At 45.8% G+C, this 20,170-nt stretch overlaps 1 protein-coding gene across 4 annotated transcripts in view; it reads left to right on the top strand.

Annotated features, from left to right (window-relative positions):
* Positions 1-20,170, top strand: part of POMGNT2 (protein O-linked mannose N-acetylglucosaminyltransferase 2 (beta 1,4-)) — an 86,620-nt gene that overhangs the window by 40,556 nt on the left and 25,894 nt on the right. The window contains exon 3 of one of the 4 annotated variants that reach the window (XR_006181740.1): positions 3,166-3,579. The exons of 1 other annotated variant lie outside the window; for it this stretch is intronic. The gene's annotated coding sequence lies outside the window, so the exon portion shown is untranslated. Of the gene's footprint in view, positions 1-3,165; positions 3,580-7,677; positions 8,672-13,047; positions 13,104-20,170 lie in introns of those variants that run through there. 2 more of the 4 variants (XM_042888093.1, XM_042888092.1) reach the window with 2 other exon arrangements.

The following is a 20,170-nucleotide window of genomic DNA, read 5'->3' as shown; positions in this document are numbered from 1 at the left end:
ATTAGTGCCATTGACATCGCTCTCTGCTTGGCTGAGCTATTTGTGACTCCGATCTTTCCATCCATGCACAGTGCCTGAAGGATAACAGTGGCCTATCTGCTCTCCTTCTTGGGGAAATGCAAGTACCTTCAAATTTAAACTGTCAGAAGTCAACCACAGGGTGGCTGGCTCATTGACCTAGAGCAACTCAGGCACATAAGAGGCTGGTGTGGCTCACACTGCCTTCAGCCACCTCCGACCCCTGGAGCCAGATGTGCACTGATAGGTAGATAGGGGAAAGGCAAGGAGGAAATGAAGCACGGCAGTCACTGGCTCAACTTTGGACCCATAAAATGTGCATAATTTTTCTTGCCTCTCTCAACTTTTAGGTGAAACTTTAAATGTGCTTGCGTCCTTCCTAAAGAAATGAGGGACTGGGTGAGGCAGGAATATCCTCATTTCCCTTTCCTTGTCCAAATATCCTTTGCCCCGAGGGGCTGCACAATGCCTGTCTGCAAGGACAGCTGGATAACGTCCACATACAGCACTGTGGGGAGCATTTCCAAAAGCAGCTGAGTGACATAGGTGCTAGTATCATCTTGCAAGACTCATGCTCCTTTGAAATCCTCCGCTCCGCATGACCAAAGGCCTTTAAATATTTTTAAAGCCACTCCAGAGGCACATCAATATTTGGGGAGAGTCAGCCACGTTTTAGACAAATAAAACTGCTTACAGGGACTCTCAGAAACGCCAGAGATCAGCACGGGGTGATGTCTCCCCTGAAGGCTGTTTGTTTGATCTAGTTGATGTTCCAACCCCTCTTGCCTCCTCCCCATGGGCCCCTGAAGTTAAAGCAGTACCATGAGCTGTGGATGCATGTCAGAGCATTTGAATGTTCCCAGTCAGCTTCTTCTTTCTGAAACCTGCTCTGGCAGCTGCTGCACCAAGGCCTCCCCATGCACAGGTTCAGGACAAATGAACCCCTACCTTCACTCTCTTTAGAGAATCACCTCCTCCTACTATTGCATTGTCTGGTACTATGATTTTTTTTCTTCTTATGCAGACAGCAGTATTAAGCCTGACAGAGAATGAATGAATATCAATAAGACGGAACACAAATGGAATATGGAGCACTTCTTCCTAAAATTCTAATGAAAGTGCCTACAGGGAGGTGGCACACACAGCAGATCACGTACATAAACACATCATGTTGGGGAATCGTCTATTTTCACTGAAAAATAGCTCCTATGTAGGCAATTTCCTAAACGTCCATTCAAGTTAATGTTGTATATATTCTCTAGCAATTGTATATAGTAACTGACTTCTCTCTCTTAGAAATGAAGTCGTAGCCAGAGCCCTGGGAGGGGAAAAGAGAGACCTGTTTCTAATGGAGGACAGAGAAAGAGAGACCGTGTCTGACCTGTAACCCACCAGATTGTCCCTCCCAAATTTTCTGCTTTTGCTCCATGCGGCTTTCCTCTGGGCTTCCCCCAAACAAGAGCGTAACAGAGCATTGACTCCAGAGGCTTACTGAAATGCCTCCTGAAATGCCATTGGCAAAACACTGTGCTCATGTTTATAGGCAAGCAATTGCCAGACCCATGAGGTCCAAGACTGTTCCTGGGTCTCCTCCTACATCTCTGCCTCTCACTTCTCCCTGAACATCTTCCTCAGAGCCCAAGCTGCTGCTGTCCCTATTAGTTCTGCACAAGCAATCATAGAACAGCTACAGGCTGCCAAGTTGTTGCAAAAAATCCATCCTTACAGCTAAGGGATGCCAGTTGATGGGTGCTTGGTATGTAACTGCCTTCTCTTCTCCAGCTATCGTGGCAGCCCTGTTTTGGAGTGTGTCCTTGGGGGCAGACAGCAGTGAAATTTTTGCTTCTGTCATGACTAAAGACCTTGTCTTCCCTTCATCTTCATACTATACTCTGTAATCACCTGAGAGCCAAGCATGTATGTTTTTTTTTTTTTTTTTTTTGCTACAATAAAAAACTCAATGCTGCCCTCTGCCAGAAATGTGGTAGTACTGGTCTTGAACTGCTTTTCCTTAATCCGCAAGTGATGCACCTTTTTTCTCTGGGCACTGCTCTTACCACCAACATCCCCCACCACATTTGAGTCACCAGTAAGGCCAAGGAAGTGATCTCCTTGCTTTCCGTAGCACATTCTATGTGCTCAGCTTGTGGCAGTGACGGAGAGTGCATGCCAGCCACCTGGCTATTTACAGTGACTGCAAACTGAAGGAAGGCCTAATGAAAAGAAGACATATTGCTACCCAGGTATAAAAAGAGAAACAGTGCTGTTACTGCCTGTGTTTATTGCAGTTTAAGTGGGAGAATATGTGGTACTCCTTTAAACTCTCATTAAGCTGCCATGCAGGATGACTTGCCATCTCACCAAGCCCAACCCTGTGTGCCTGGGGCATGGCTATGGTGCTGCCCAGACCTCTGCCCAAGGGTGGGTTCAACACAACAGCAGAATCTATTTCTCATAAAGAAAGAAAATACAGCTCTTAATAACATGGCTACCAAGTCATAGAATCATTAATATTGGAAAAGACCTTTAAGATCACCTACTGCCAACCCACCCCACCATGCCCAGTGAATACATCCCTCAGTGCCACATCCACACGGTTCTTCAACATCTCCAGGGACAGTGACTGCACCACCTCCCTGGGCAGCCTGTGCCACAGCTCTTTCTGAGAAGAAATTCTTCCTATTATCCAGCCTGAACATCCCCTGGTGCAATTTGAGGCCATTCCTTCTCGCCCTATCACCATTACCTGGGAGAAGAAGCCGATCCCCACCTCACCACAGCCTCCTTTCAGGCAGCTGTAGAGAGCAATCAGGTCTCCCCTGAGCCTCCTCTTCTCCAGACTGAACAATCCCAGCTTTCTCAGCCCTCCCCATCAGGTTAGTGTTCCAGACCCCTCACAGTTTCATTGCCCATCTCTGGACAGGCTCCAGGGCCTCAAAGACCGTTGCAGTGAGTGGTGAACAAACCAAGACACCCGGCATGGTCCCAGCACAGTGCCATCACAGGGATGGGATCAGGTTAATTAATTATTCAGGTGAGGCCACAGACTGCAGTTGTGTGGATTTTGAGAGTGATGTACACACACTGGGCACCCCACAGCTCCCCGATGCACATCTGAGACCTTCTCTCCATCACTTTGTCCCACAGGCAGATGAGATTTCTCTGCATCCCAGTGATGGCCAGGAAGAGGCTGGAGAGAGGTATGAACACCTGACCTCCATTCTTCCACCTCCCTAAGAAGCCCCTGCCAAGGCCACCCCCTCAACCCAGATGTCCTTGGGAAAGTGCAGAGGTCTTGGAAAGATATTCCTCAGTGCTTACTAAAGGTTTAACTTGGCTTCACAGTGAGTCACGGAAACTACAGAAAGGCAACTCACCAGGGAAATCAAAAGGAGTAATTAAGAGAACATAGTAATTAAAGATGTATCCTAAGAGATCCTGTACGTGACATCCACACCAGGCAGGGGAGCTTGCTAGGCATGAGCACTTTCCTTGCCCACTCTGGACTGCAGAAGCTGGGGAGAGATGCAGCCACAAAGTTGCCATGGCTACAGATGCACAAACCTGGGGGCTGGGATCGGCCCTGCCCTGTGCTGCCCAGAGCTCAACTCCCAGCTGCAGCTGTGTGACTGACCCCGAGCTGTGCAGTGTAAAAAGAAAGAATGCCTGAAAGTCTTAACATCTTCAAGGATAGAAAAGTAGACTGACTTGAGATGTTTCAATATACGCACACCGTGCCGTGTGTGGGGAGGAATATACATCATGTTATTGAACTGTAAATGGGAGCACTCATTTTGCGGCCCTCATTCTGTGTCCAAAACTTATGCTTAGCTTTACTTGTGTCACCTTCTCTCCTACAGGTACCTGCATTCAGCCAGCAGAGATGTGCTAGAAGTAAAATTGTGTGTCTATGTACCAGGAGGGAGTTATAACACAGGATGGAGTTCTAACACTTGGAGTTCTATCACAGCAAGCCCTCCATACTAATCACTGCACGCTAGCAGAGCATATTAACAGTGCATTAGATTCCATCAAAAGCTGATTTCCTTTGCATACGAGGTGCCAGACCCAAAAGTATGTGGTCTGATCAGAATAGAAATGATGGCTGCACAATAACCACTTGAATATACTTTCCATGCTATTTGCTGACATAAATCCTACTGCTAAAAGCATAAGAAACTGCCAAGGGTTTTAACAACATGGTGCTTATTGCACACAGTAAGAAAACTGGATTTCACTGTCTGAATGCTTTCCTAAGGGCATGCTGAGACACAGACAAGTTTTAGGATGGCAGTAGTGGAACCCAACCTCACTTTTCAGGTCCGTGAGCAGATCTGTTGGCTGGGTCTATAAGAACAAACGACTGACCTACGGGTAAGACCAGAGCTGGGTCCTGCCTCTGGCCCAGAGGCTTCCCATCACCATCCTTGTCCCAGGCACCAAGGACACAGTGGAGCAATGCTGCTTTTGTGGCACTGGGGGCTCTTTCCCCCTCTTCCCACAGATATGCATGTGGGACAGAACATGATGTGTTCCTTACAGAGCTGTGGCTCCTGGACAGTCAGTAAGTCCTACTGATGTATGTGGGTGCAGCGTGTTGCAGGCAGGCTGCAGGGAGATGTGGCAGAGCTGGTCCTGGTGAGAAGAGGGAACTAAACGGCAGCTCCTTCTACTCAAATATGGGAGCTTTTTTTTCCTTTTCAAAACACAGGTGTTTAATTCCTATATGTGGCATGAAAGGTAAAACAATTTTCCTTGGCAGCACCAGAAATGCCTGCTATGCAGGTGATAATGGATCATAACACAGAACAAGCCCAGCTTCCACGACTGCTCTGAGTGTCAGCAAACCTGTTACAATTAGGGGTTTGGAGGCAGTGAATGTTCTGGCAGCATCTGGCTGGAAAGCATTTTAACTGCTGGGCTGGCCCCAACACTAGCATCACATGAGCCCAAATTAGCGAAGCAGACGTTGTCCTCCCATAGGTGATCACACTTTAGCCATGACACACTACTAGATTTCTCCATAAGCAAGCCCTGTTAAGCCATGCACAGGATGCCCTTGTCCCAAAGCGGACAACCCACACTGCTGTGTCAACTGAAATGGGTGCTAAAAGCTTAACTCACCCACTGGGCTTTTCACTCTGAAAAACGAGGTTTCATAACCAGCCATATCCCAAAGCCTGAATGTTTCTGAGCAGCTTCTTTTTTCTGGCTACCCAGGCATTTAATTGCACTGTGCATCGAGCTCAGAGCCTGCAGTCCTTGCATGGGTTTTGGTGCTTTCATCAGCCCCGTTGCCTTGCCTAATTGAGATACGGCTTTTCCCTTGAATTGTTGGCATATCAGCAGGGGGCATCACTGCCTGTGGCTGCTTGCTCTCAGAGAGCTGTCTGGGATTACGTTCCTCTAAGAAAACCTGTGCCCATGAACCCACTGAGTGGCTACTGGAGCATGAAGCCCACTCCTCTGGGTGAACCTAATAGGAATTAACAGCCCAAGTGTGACAGCCACAGCTGAGAGAATGGCACAATAACCATTTTGTTAGATATACTCGCTATCTGAAAACATGATCTGTGGCATAAACATGTCCATAAATCTCCCTTCAGCAGAGTTAGGATGTTTATAGCTCAGATGAGTTTTGTGTGCAGCTTTTCTACGCTAAATATCATTATGTCTCATAACAGAGGATTGAAGAAGAGCAATACAATCTATGCAAGTTAGGTTAGAAGATAGTAACACATCTCAAGGTTTACACCCAAGAGAACAATTGCAGTTTTCCATTTAAAACACTTAGATTTTGAAAAGAGATGAAATCCATTCACCTTTGAATTTTCAAAAGGTATCAGCACTCAGAGTCTCTCCTCTGGACAGATTTTCTTCTGTAGATCTTTGACTTTGTAACTAATTAAGGCATCTTCAAACATGACCTTCAGCAATACTCTGCCATGGGCTTGTGCTCAGGCTCTGGGTACAGCTCATCCACATGCAGGGGGATCTAAGAGACACTGACATTCTAAAAATGGGACTAACGGGGGCTCTTTGCATACTCTGGTTGTGAAGAGGAGTGAATTTAAAATCAAAGCTGGAATTCATCTTTGACCCAAAATGAGATTTTAATGCCTTGGCTTTGCTTACTGAAGATTTCTATTAAAGCCATGGGACAAAAAATGCTAATCCAACACTTTTCATCTTTTTGGAATCTGTTTGGAACATCTCATTCCCCAGCTATACCCTGGGGTTGTTCTGGGCAGAAGGATGCTCCGCAAGACAGACTGAACAGATGGCCCCATGTGTCTGTAAACAGCTGTGTATTTAGCCAGGAGCCACTACTGAAGAGCTAGAATTATTTCTGTTGTGTTGCCTTCTCTATGGAGCAGCTTAATCATTCACTCCAAGAAGGAGTACAGGAGAAAAGCCCCTGCCGTGATGTCAGATCTGCATCACGTGGGAGAAAAGGGCAAGGGACTGTGCCATCCCTCAGACTGGAATGCAGCTGGGAGCACCAGCCTCACTGAGGGAGCAGCATCGGAAAAAAAGCCTTCAGGCCTCCTTACCTGGTGTGCTTTCCAAGAAAGGAGCCAGCACTATCTGACTTGGGAAGAGATACAAGAAAGCTCAGTACTGATGCTATGAAGGTTAGTTTTGTCAGGCAGTGAGCTTTTGAACAGTTAAAATGTTATATTGCTGGTGAATGTAACTCTTGGCTGTGCTAACTTTCCATACGGCAGTGACCTCTTTCAGGCTGATAATAAAGAAAGCCAACGATCAACCTACATTTGCAAAGAATTTGCACGTGTAAATCAAGCACAAAGGAAAGAATCCATTTCCCACGTGTCAGTTTGCATGTTTACTGCATAGTATATGTCCCACACCAAGAATTACTCATTCCTGGCCGCATTCATGCCCACAAAGCACAGCAATTGGAATTGCACTTTCTAAAGTCCAATACGTCACCTTGCACAGTCACAGAATCATAGAATCATAGAATATCCCCAGTTGGAAGGGACCCATAAGGATCATCACATCCAGCAATCCACATGCTTTCTGCCAAGCTCACCTGTGCAGAACTGCTTTAGATGAAACCTATGAGATGTCACACCAGCTGTCAGGTCTGACTTTAATGAGAGCATTCCTTTACAAGATGCATAATTTTTGCATGTGGAAAAAGCTTTAAAGATGTTTCACCACTGGGTGCAACTGCCTAAGCTCATCGCTGTGCAGTGTGCAGATTTCTTTTGATACAACCTTTTTCTACTCCACACTGCAGGTTAGTTAGGTTCTCTGTGAAGAAAACAGAGAGATACCCAGTGGGGGCCTGAAGTACTGTGTGTTTGTTGTCATCTGTCTCACTCATTGGAGTATTGCACGAGCCAATGTGTCTGTGAGTTGTTTTTATCATCATCTGATGCAGTTGCTGGCTGTGGAAAATCAAAGAATCAAGGAGAGAGGGCAGATTTGAAATCCACAATTGAAATCCAAATGCCACAACAGGAAGAGCTTAATTCTATAGATCATTTCAGGCGTGAAGCAGAAGGTGACCCCGCGGAAATCATTTTAATAACATAAATGAGATGGGATGTGGCATCTGTAAGTGAGGGAGAAGGGAGAAGGTAGCCCTCCTTCCCTGGGGGCTCCGGCTGCTTCGTCTGGAGATGGTTTTTCCATCAGTGCAAAGCGCAGGCTGGGAGGGCTGGGCTTTGTCAGGAGAATGCTGCTGACTAAAAGCTGCCCTCCCATGAAATTAACATGAGGAGATGAACACTGTGCCTCAAATACATGGATAAAAATGCCCCCAAAATGGGCACGCTTCTGAGTCAGCATCAGCTGGACAGGCAGGACAGCCAGCTCCACCACTCCCTAACAGCCTGGTCCCCAGTGAGGAGACAAAGTGCAGAGAGAGAATTTGCCTCGTCATCATTAAAGAAAGGTAACAAAATTTAAGCTATGGATTGTATGCTGGGAAAAGGTTCACATCACGTGAAAAGCACTGTCACAGCTCAGCCATCAGGTGAAGCAGGAATGATAATCCATGTACAGATCTCAAACCTTTTCTATGGAGGTATGAGATATAAAACTGCTTTTCTTACTCCTAAAATAACTTCCTAAAAAGAGGACACATGCTATCAAACTATTAATGAATGAAGGGCACCATAGCTCTGCCAAAGGCATTCAGGAGACCTGCAACAGAAACATTCTTAAAAGACAAAAAGGAAATTCTCTCCTGTGGGTTGGCTTAGCACCAATGTCAGCAGTCACTGACTTCAGACAGGTGACATGAAGGAGATGGTTGAAGAGAGTCACCAAAGGACTGCTCAGCTCAGTGGATTTCAGATGTCAGCAGCTTAAACTCTAGCATACGAGCTAGTTTCAAACCCAGTGACACGGCCACCTGTTCAAATTAGGCATCCTGAAACACATTCTAGCCTGAAGCAATAAATATTTCCCTGAGAGTACAGATGGAAACTTAGGAGCCACAGCACAGGCACAAAAAAAATGTATGGCAAATATTCTACTGACCACAAGTTGGCAGAAAGAACTGTTAGAAATCCTATCCCTAAAGAGCTCGAGGATAAAGGAAAGAAATGCTTGGGAACAAGAGATGGAATATTTGAAAGTAGAGGACGTCGCATCAGTATTCGCCATCAACAGCTTGGTGAGTTAACTGCTTTTTGATTTTGTTACAAACACACACAGAAATAAAGTGAAGACTTTGTTTTGTTATTTTATTAAAGAACAAATGACACTTAAATTCACCACTTGCTAAAGGTGTTAGTTTTGACAAGCAGTGGGTACCCCCATGGTACTGAAGCCCAGCTGACTTGTCACCTTGGCACTTTTAGCCATGTAAATACTGTTTACATACCACAGTAATGGTATTTCATTTAGTTTGCAAAATCAGGTGCCTAAGGTTTGGTGAGGACACAGCTGCAGCCTTATTCATCCCCTTGTGTGTATAGAAAGGAATCAGTTTGTATGTATGAGCAGCTTATAGGAAGTGGGAGGAGGAATGGATAAATGGACAAGGATAACCACAACATGAACTGTTAAATTACACTTCCTCATACTTCCCCCCTAGCTCTGACACCATGTTTGCATGGGACTCAAGCCCACCTCCTCCCATTTCCTACTACAGTTCTCCACCTCAGCAGTCAGCCATATCCCAGTGCTGTTATTTACAGCAGGCAGATTACAGAGCACCAGAAATAGCAAAGCATCATCCATTCAGTCGCTGAGCAATGTGAGGTACTAAGAATGATGAATCCTTCTTACCCAGACAAGAAATGATTGATTTGAATAATTGCCTGAGAATATTCACATGACACTCAAACACAGTCGCTGTCATGATTACCAATGTCTCTGTTCCTCACAGTGAGTCTATAATTGGCATAAGTGTCTCAGATAATTTATACAGCAACACGATTTTCACACTTACCCAGTTCTGGATAGTTGCTAATATTTCATGTGACAGTCACTTTATCATACAAAGGGAGCTTTCACAAGCTTTTGGCACATCTATTGATGCCAACTGTCACTGAATTTCTCCATTTCCCTGTCTTTTTTATTCATTGTCACTAGTAACTACCTATTTCTTCTTTGTGTCGCGGAGATTAGACATGGTATTAGGTCAGTACAAGTCTTTTCCTTTATTTAAGAGAAAGACCTATTTGCCAGTTCATACACAAATCTGGTTATGATTCTGTTAACAGGGAAAATTCCTTATTTCTCAAGTCCTCCTAAATGACTAGGTAAACAAAGGAAGTATTTGCTTACTTAACAGGTCTCTATCCCCCTAAGAAGAAGGCTACTTCAAAACTAATTAGGTGCTGTTGCCACTCCATGGTGAGCCGGAAAAGAGCTGCTCTCCCTTCAGCTCTGCTGTCTCTCCAGCCGCATGTTGTTCTCGTCACTGAGATCTGATTGCTGGGGAAGAAAACAAGACTGTTCTCTCTGGTTTGTTCTCTCTAGATTGGCCTCTAACTGAACTACTGGATAGTCCAAAATGACACTCTTAGAAGTTCTTCCAGTCTCTCTATAGACACCATATTTGCTTTAACAGCGCATGTACGCTTTTTACTTCATTTTAACTGGCATTCAAGAAGCAAAGCCTTAAACTTCCTTGGCAACACCAGCAATTTCCTTGGCTTGCAGAGCAAATCATGGGGATCCCAGTTGCCTTTCTGGGGCACTCAGTACCCTCCCCAGCACACACACCACTCACTTCAGGGCAGTGCTGCACAGCAGCCATGGCAGATTCTTGATTTCATTTCTTCATTCTTGCATGTACTAGGTATCAGCATATGAAAAACTGGTACTGGGGCTAAGTACTCATCATGCTACAACTATTACTGACTGTCAGGTTCATCAGAGAGGGGGGTGGCTGCTTGGATTTTTGAAATAAGAGACATTTTAATGAATGTGGCTCTTTGGAGGGAACAAAGTGTCTATCCCGTCCATACACATTCAGATACCTGCAGCAAAATGATATTAATATGCATCAATCCTTTAGCAAATTACACGAATCTGTAAGAGGGCTTTGAGGCATGTAGCACTTTCAAAATCCTTAGTTCTGCTCTCTCCTGTCTGCATTTTGAATACGCCGAGCAAATGTGTGGAGCCCTTAGTCCCAAATGGTTTCACTGACGTTTTTGGCTGAAGCAGAGCTCTTTGGCAGGATGATCAGGCAGCAGCACAGTCCACGGATGTTGCCTATTACCTTTTGCAAGACTTGAATCACTGATGCTAATCCAAAATTGTTTGAGTTTTATATACAGACTGGCTACCCCATAGGCTCTGTTGAGCTGTGACTACACAAGCTGCCACATCCCTTGGTTTAATCCACGTCCACCCAGCTAATCATTTACAAAATTCATATTTAAAAAATCCAGGTGGCTCAAACCCAGCAAGTTTCTGGCAGCAACATGTGTGAATGGTTCTCTCTTTCCTGGCATATAAATGTTAACAGCTCAAGTGGCCACCAAATGCATATTTGTGCAGCACGAATGGAAATGGTAAAAACTAACAGAGAGCAGAGGCAGTAGAGAAGGCAAACAGACCAAAGAGCTGAGGCAACACTGCCCAGAAGCACATACCAGAGTGCTCTGTAGCACCAATTGGACATACATGAACGTTGCCAAAGAGAAATGTGTCATTTACAACTCACTAAGCTCCTCTCCATGCTCCTGCAGGTAGCTGACTTGCTTTGCACGGTCCTTCAGACATGTGGGGCTGCAAGCAGCTTGAACACAAGGGCTGTCTGCTCTGTCAGATCATAATGGTGTTGTCCTTGCAGCCTGGCTAGGTTCTCTCTGAAAAATCAACACACAATAGCACATAAAAAACCTAAAGGCAGCCTTCTCTTCCTCTCCCACATCTGGCAACTGTCCATCTAAATTTTCCAGCTGCTGACGCATCTGTCCTCCAAGGGCTGTGCCACCACATCCAGCCACCAAGCCCCATTCCCTGCAGAGGTCAGTCCTGTCCAGATAATGGATCATGCCTCAGGAAGAAAGCAGAGAGCACTTGTAGCTTTCAACAAAAGTGCAGGGAGTTGCAAAACTAGTGGTTTAAGCATCTACAAAGGCACCTGCTTGGTTTTATGAGTGGTGCGTTTATAAACTGCTTTGATTTCCTCTTGATGGACTGTCTTAATGTTAGCTACCCCTAGCCTGAGGCAAAGCAAGAGCCTTCCTTCCCAGTCACAACAGAGAAGCTGATAGATCTGGATGACTTCATTTGATCAAGGCTGGGAGTGCTGCAGTCCAGCTTGCTGATGTTCATGAGCAGGAACATCACACAGCAGTGTCTCTGCTGGAAGGAGGTAGCTTCTCATATCAAGCGCTCTGTTATTTTCTCATTAAAAGTTGCACACACAAAGGGAGCTATAAAGCAAAGGCAAAGTGTGAGGATGCATGAAACCAAAACATTTCAAAGTTTGCTTATGTTGAGGCTATTGCTTTGTCTACCAGTCTGTAAAAGTTGGCTCAGCAGTTCTAGCTCCTTATCGTGGGTCCATCCTCCACTTGTATCCTGAAAGTTGATTTGTTCCTTGACAGTCCTGTTGGGCAAGTAGGGCCATGGACGTGCACAGTGCCATGGTGGATCTCAAGCTCAAGCCAGGCCTCTGGCTGCCATCACACTGAGCGAGGGTGTCCCATAGGTCCCATGTCACATCTACCAGCTCTGCACTGACATCTCAGGCAGACAAAGCTGCCTAAAATGGCACCATACACCCATGTCTGGGCACCGTGTGTGACTGGCTCTGCTACATCCATGCTGCTTTCAATAGGCACTCCCCGTAAAGCCATATAGTATGGAGAACACCCCTTATTTCCTCACAGGTGATAGAATTAAACATCCTATCAAGTCGCTCTACAAACTCAATATTCCAGGAATAATGAATGAACAATTTTGCATGAAAAGCTTATCGAATTATACTTGTTTTCCATTGCAAATTATCCTGAAACAGACATGGCAGTAAATCACCACAACCCTATGAATTTCACACAAACATCTCAGACTATCGATACTTGGGCGGGCTTTTTATTTCTGAACTATGTCTGTGTCTGTGGCCATTCCTGGTCTGAGATAGGAGCACTCTGAGTCTCATTAAGGCTGGGATGCAACTCACAAACCTAATGAGAAGCTCAGCAGATGGGACGTCTTGCAATGGATGCTGCTAGTGCAATAGTTGCTGGACAAACTCAGGAAAACAAACCTCAAAAGCCAGTCAGTCCACAGGAGCCTGACACTGAAATACATAGAGTTTTCAGTGAAATTAGTGCATAAGCTCCATTATCAATACCAGACAATTAGGAAAAATAAAAATAAAAACATGAAGAGAACCCAACAAAACGTACGGCTGCCCTCAGCGCTGGGGCGGGGCCTACCGAGCCGCGAACTACAGCTCCCACAAAGCCTTGCGCCGCGCCGCGCCTGCGCCATAGTCCCGCTCACAGCCCACGGCGGGCGAGGGGCTGCCCGTCTCCTCTCCCACCTTCCCCCCGCCTCCCGCCGCCGCCGGAGGAGGCGGTAGTGGCGGCGCGGCGGGGCCGGCCGGGTGCAGCCGTCGGTGCCGCGAGCGGCAGGTGAGCGGGCGCGACGGGGCCGGGCCGCAGGGGGGCGCCATTGCGCGGGGCGCCGCGGGCCGGGTTTCTCTGGCGGGCGGCTCTCGGGGGGAAGGCAGGAGAACGGGGCGGGGGTGCGGGGTGCCGCTCCTTCCGTGTGCCGATGGGTGGGGAGGGGCACAGGGAGAAGCCGACATTGAGGTTGCACAGGGCGAACGCGGAGGCATGGATCGTGGAGAGTTTTCTGCTTCCAAGCCGGGAGCGAAAGTAGCCGGAGAGCTTGGCTGGGAGAGGGCGTTGATGAGTGCATATGGGGAGAGCGGTGTGTTCGGGACAGGCTGCCGTGGGAGCCGTGCGATTACAGCCCTAATGACCTCCTTAGAGCTCGGGTGCAGCAGGATTGGGCTTACCGGGTCCAGCAAGGATGTAATTATGTTCTCTTGACAATGCTCACTGGTGCCCGAGTGCCTCGGGAGTCCCCTGTATACCTGCCTGCAGCTTCGTAAGCTCACCAGCCCTTCTAGGTTGGCCCCAGTTAACGTGCGTGCTGAATTAATTGCCTCCTGCCCCTTTTAATTACCGTGTGCTGACTAAGCACGGTGGGAAAGTTTTCACGGTGTGTGTCAGTGTGGGATGTGTTACACCTGCACGCTCTGAGCTCTGGCTCAGCGGTCTGCTTGTGGTCACCGCGTCCCCTGGCTTTCTCCTGTCCCCTCTGGGTTAGCCCAGCGCCTGAGTGTGCTGTGAGGATAATGGCTGCTGCCTCAGCAACGTGTGGAGAGGCGCTCTGCTCTGGTGCTGATCATAATGACTGTATCTGAACAACTGGTGAACGCGAGGGAACATATTGGTGTTTTCACACCAGCACCGTAGTTGGATAACTATTGACAAATGCTGACTTTATCATGGTGATTGCTGATTCGGGAGGATCTGTTGAGTTTGGTAATATAGCAGTAACGGCGCCTTTTAATAGCAGTCTCCAACTCTTAAAACGGTTGAGCTGATGGATCGGCTTCTGTTAGCCTTCCTGAGCTGAGAACCAGAAGAGCTCTCCTCTGGGACGACCTTCTTTCCCAAGCACATGGGATGTATGCTAACACGTTGGCTGAAAAACAGGGTGTTCATTTTGCAATGTCACTTTCTGAAGCGTGGTGGATACCAAATGCAGAGCTCAGTATAGGATTCCTGCTTTGCAGTCTGCATCTTTGCAGAAGCACACTGTGAATGGTTTGTGATTCCAAGGTGGCAGTTTTACTTGGCCTTCCCTTTGTGTTTAATTAAGTATCATAAAAGCTGGCGTTCAGCCAGTTTGTGAAGTGTGCTATGAACAGACCCTGGGTACCAGCTTAATGTTTGGGGATTATTTACCTGGTGCCCACTATCTGTTAAGCAATGCACAGAATGGAAGGAATATACGCAAGTCTTTTCCTGGTTATATTTTCAAGCTCGCTGTGAACTTGTTAAGGTGCTCTTAAATCATCTGACAATTGGGCATTCTCGTTCTCGTTGTTCTGCAATAAATGTTACTTTGTAGTCTTCTGTAAGTGCTGTTGGTTTGAACAGGTCTGGTTGACGGCAGCCCATGTTCAGTTACTGTTCCCTAGAGTTTTCTTTCAGCAGATTATATCTGGCCGGTGCTCTGACATAGAGAGGCCTTTGAGAAGTGTTTTAAAACGTACAGTGTTAAGAGATCCTGCACTCATCATTTTATTCAAATAAACAGAGCCATGGATAACTTCTCTCAGCAAAAGACCAGTTTTCTGTTCAGCATGGCTTTTGCAACCAGAGCCTCTCCAGGTTGTGGAAGAGCAGATTTTTCTAGGAAGTAGTGGAGAGAGGCAGGAAGAATCGTGAAAAGGAAAGTAGTAAGCCACGGAGCTCAAATCCTATCACCTGTCAGAGGTTCTCAGCTGTGCAAAAAGAATTTTGCCCTCTCTATGGTCATCACCCAGGAGCACTGCAGAATTGAGACTTGTGGTTCAAGGTGGTGGGCAGAGTGGGTTTGTGGGCCCATAAAGCTTGGGGACGTGTGGGCTAGGAAGGGTTGTAATGGGCACAAATAATCACAGAATCACTGAATCATTAAGGCTGGAAAAGCCCTCTAAGATCACCTAGTCCAGCCGCCAACATGTCCCCACCATGCCCACTGACAACGTCGCTCAGTGCCACATCCACATGGTTCTTCAACACCTCCAGGGATGGTGACTGCACCACCTCCCTGGGCAGCCTGTGCCTCACAGCTTTGCTGCTCTTCTCTGGACATGCTTCAGGACATCAGTGTCTCATAGTGAGGGGCCCAAATCTGAACACAGCATTTGAGGTGCAGCCTCACCAATGCCAAGCACAGAGGGATGATCACCTCCCTGCTCCTGCAGGCTGTGCTATTTCTGATACAAGCCAGGATGCTGTTGGCTGCCTTTGCTGCCTGAGCATACTACTGGCTCATGTGCAGCTGGTTGTCCTTTAGCACGCCCAGATCCTTTTCCTTGTGCAGCTTTTCAGCCACTCTGCCCCACGTAGTGTTGCATGGGGTTGCTGTGACCAACATGCAGGATCCACACTTGGTCTTGTTAAAGCTCATATGGTTGGCCTCAAGCCATTGATCCAACCTGCCCAGATCCTTTGTAGGGCTTTCTTACCTTCAAGCAGATCAACAGTTCTTCCCAACTTGTTGTCTTCTGCAAAATTACTGAGGGTGCACTCAATCCGCTTTTTCAGATCATCAATAAGATGAGATTTTAAACAGTACTGGCCTCGGTATTCATGCCTGAGGAACAACATTCATGACCAGTCACCAGATGGATTTAACTCCATTCACAATACTTCCTTCATTTTCTGCCCACCCTCCAGAGGCAGCAGAGCTTGAGGGGACTTTGCCTAGTTGGCACAAAGCTGAGGGCTCCTGGCTTGGCTTAGCCAGGTGGATGCATGCCACAGGGACTCTTCTCCTCTAGACGTTCTCCTCCTGCATTAGGATGTGCTCTTTCCTACATCATCAGCTCCCACACCTTCCTGCCTCCATCCTTGAAGCTGCCTCTCCCCACGCAGGTTTCTTTCCTTACCCACGAAGCATGCAGGCCAGCCTGGCTGTGCAGGCAGCAGAGAGGCGTCCGCTCGCATTCAGTCACGTGAGGCAGAGCCCTCAGCTCTGTCCGTGCTTGGAGCTGTGAACATGGCATTGAACTCAGCATGGTGGAATTTAAGCTGTGAGTTTTTGAAGGCAATTACTGTACACAGGCAGGGTCTGATGAGCTTGGGCTTTGTTAGCTGTCTCCTGGGAGTGCCGAGCCACACCACTCACCTTTGCAGAGATCAGATTCTCTTCTGTGATGCTATTAGATGTTTTCAAAAATAGCTCCATCAATCTGTTTTAAAAGAACTGGTCTGCTCTGAGAAAAGTGCCTGCTGGTGCTTCACCAGATATGGGCTTGTCACTTTTCCTCCTGTCACACATGCAACTTCTGTCCTATATAAAGAACAGCTTAAAAGAGACTGCAAAATGACCACCAGCCTAATGTAAAGATTTACTTTGTGTCTATGCATATAATCTATAATTATTTCATTGCACACTGGGAAGCAACCAAACAAATAATACAAAACAATTTCAATCCTTCTGAGGATCTGGGAAGTAGATGCACGTTTGTGCATACCAGTAGTTTCAGGATGGAGCTGCAGTTGCATGGCATACCTAGTAACTCCGTTTGTATTGGTATATGCAACAGCAATATTCTAATTTACTCATTTCTTTGATGCTGTCTGAGCAGATGGTATTTTTGAAAAGGTCTATTAATTCTGTGAGAATTTGATAATGGCTAATTGCTGGGGGATCAGAAGTGAGCGGCAGTCAAAGCGAGCTCCTGACTTCTCCCTGCTCCGCAGCCTCATTTGTAAGCTGCTCTCCTCGCAGCAATCCTTGCTCAAGAGTATTCACCAGTGTCCTCAGCGTGAACTGGGGACTTGTTGATAGCTCTTGATTAATTGAACTGTGCTCCATGAACAAGTCACATGCTATCACAGGGAAGAGTGAGGGGAAGGTCACATCCTGTAGGACCAAGTACGTTGGGAATTTTCATCAGAGAGCCCTTTGCTCTTTGCCTCTTTATCGCTTGCTTCTCGTTCCTTCCCTTTTTTCATTTTCCTTTCTGTGTCTCTCTGTCACCTTGCCTCTCATTTAGGTCTGTTCGTGTTCTTTGAGCGCCTACCTGAGTGTTTGTAGCAGGGGTCACAAGTGCTCTGACATCAAAGAATCGCGTTTCAGAATTACAACTTTTCCTTTGAACGAGCAGGAAAAAAGGTTCCTGGTTACTATGGCGATGAGTGCTATAGAAGTGCCTATAAATAAATAACGTAAACAGCTGATTGTTGGACTTTGCAGTATTTTTGCTCTGCTAATCAGATAATTAAATATCAAAATAGAAGGAGGTGATATTTCACCAGTTTTATTACACAGATACTGTTTTTATGCCTTCACCTTTCCAGTGCTCCTGCTGAAAACATTTAAATGGCATGTTGTTTTGTTCTACCTCTAGAAATTTGATGTTTTGGAAAATCTTAGTCCAGTATTTATGGAAAGCCTTCCAAGCATTAAAAAGGTGGTATCCATTTTACGTTTAATCAGAACATACACTTTGGCTAAATGCCTGTTCATATCTCTAAGAAACTATTATATGTTGTCACAACGCTTATATTCCATTCTGGAGTGTCAGAAGATATAATTATGTTCCTCTGCAGTATTTGAAACCCCACTAGTATACAACAGCAAAACTTAAAGACTGTGTAATGGAAATAAATTCTTCAGGGGAAAGAAAATGGTTGTTTCAAATACACAAAAATAGGTACTTGACTAAATGCCTTTTACTTCAGAGCTTGTGTAACTGTGAGGACAGGGATGCTTCATATTTTTTTTAAACACGGTTAAACACAGTTGCTTTTCGAAGAGCAAAGTATACGTTTGCAGTGTGTAATGAAGGCAGGGAAAGACCTGGGCAGTAACAGGCCTAACAAAGTAGGAGGCATTACTTTTGCAGCAGCCCTTGTACAAGAGCAACGTGGAGTTGGGTAGGGTGGGGAATGGGAGTGGGTTAAAAAGTCTGCAGGTACTTGCAAGCTGAACGGCTTGGGTTTGGTGTAACTAGAGACCATGCAGATGCTGGAGCAGGGCCTGGCTCCCAAAACATTAAGAGTTTTCTCAGTTGGAAATCATCATCATTACTAGTATGTACTGCTTTTAACAGTGACATATTTATTTAGACGCCTCCTCTTAGGGTAGGAGGACGAAGCATGCATATTGCTATTAATGACAGGACAAGCTGGTGAGGACAAGAGGTGGAGCTGTTGCTTGTCTCATTGCCTGGAACGGGTAGGATAAAAGGGGAAACAGTGCATATACCAAATCTATTTTTTTCTTCTGGTTGGAGTTGTTTGGTTTCTATTCTGCATGTGTCTGCTTTTTCCTTCATAGGTGTTTTCTTTGTTTTTTTTTTTTTTTTTTTTTTTTTTTTTTTTGTCTTTTTTTCTTTTAATCGTTTGATATGATCCAACACCATCTGTTGAAATTTGTCGATGTCACATCTGGGTATTCTGATGTATTGCCTATCAAGTTATATTGTGTGTTCAGATGAGTTTCTCGTATGATGTGTTGACAGTTGCTGACGGTCCTGAGATGGGAAGCTGGAAGCCTGGGAGAAAAAAGAGAGAGGGGAGAGTTAGCCTTTAAAATGTAGCCTTGATTGGTTTTGATGGGTGGGTTTTCATTTGTGGTACCTATGGTTGTCTTCTTTTTGAAATAAAGAAAGGGGAATGAATTAACTTCAAGCCAAGTGCATTTAAGTGGTCCTAAGATTCTGTAATTAACTTGAGAGATTTCTCGTCCTCTCCTACCTTTGTCATTGATCTCTTTTTGTCTTTGACACTGGGTTCCTCCTTCAATCCTTGTCTCTATTTATAGATGCTCTCACACTTACTTGAATTGCAGCCTTTCCTTCTTCCTTTACTTCTCAGTTCTTCTCCTCTCCTCCTTTAGAAAGTGGATCTCAAAATGCCTCAGTTCTTAATAGAATCTTAATATCCAAAACTATGTTATCCTACTTTGGAGTTGAAGAAGCATCTGGACGGTGGTCTCAGGCATGGTTTGATTTTTGGTGATCCTATATGGAGCCAGGTGCCACACTCCATGATCTTTGTGGACTCCTTCCAGCTCAGGTATTCTACAATTCTTAGTCACCCCATAGGAAAATTACTAAGATTTTTGCAGACCCTTGCAGGCAGATCACATGTGCCAAAGCAATAAGCATCTCTGAAATAACTACAATTTTTTTTTTTCTTGATGGCTTGCTACTCAAATAATGAAAGCAAAAAATGTTTGTTCGTTTTTTGGTGCAGAGGTATACAGTACTTGCATTTCCCTACACACTGATAGAGATAACGCTGTACTATGTAAACCAGAGTCCAAACATACTACAGACAGTTCATTTTCTGTTCTGCACTTTTTTCCTGCCATGATTGCTCTGAGTAGCAATTAGACCAGGGCTGAGATAAGTTTCCCAGCTTGTTATCGTTCTTCATTTTTAGATTGGCTAAATCAGCAGAGAAATAATTTATGTTTAAATACAAATTTTAGCTTGTATTGTGCTGGTAGAAAGCATAACACAGGAATGGCGTGTTTGTGAGATTGCACGTGCAGGTGTGAGTTATGAACAAAGACGGTTCCCTCTCCCTCCCAAAGCCTGGGTGGTTGTATGGGGCCTCCTCATAGCACAGGTGTTGATGAAATTGGAATTTGCCCTTGGAAGGGAAAATCTTAATTCTATGGAGGTTTGAAGGTGAGGACACCAGACCCCTAAAACTGAGGGGGTTTGCCCCCTCAGAAAGGAAGGAAGAAGCTGGAAAGCATTGACTTGCCTCTCCTCATTCCTCCTGGCAGTGTTGAGGCATGAATTTCCTTGTGTTGCTTCCTGGCCTGAAGATTGATGCCCTTCTGTAGCAGTACGGAGATGTTTTAAAGTGATGAGGGCATGAGTACAAGGAAGAACAATCACTGCTTCTTGCTGTGATCTTCTGCAGCTGTGTACTTTGTGAGTATTGGATGA

The sequence above is a fragment of the Lagopus leucura genome, unplaced genomic scaffold (assembly GCF_019238085.1).
Source record: "Lagopus leucura isolate 7727_CA_CO unplaced genomic scaffold, USGS_WTPT01 Super-Scaffold_100157, whole genome shotgun sequence".
In the NCBI taxonomy this organism is placed as follows: Eukaryota; Metazoa; Chordata; class Aves; order Galliformes; family Phasianidae; genus Lagopus; species Lagopus leucura.
The sequence above is the reverse complement of the archived record's forward strand: the minus strand, read 5'-3'. Positions and strand labels throughout refer to the sequence as shown.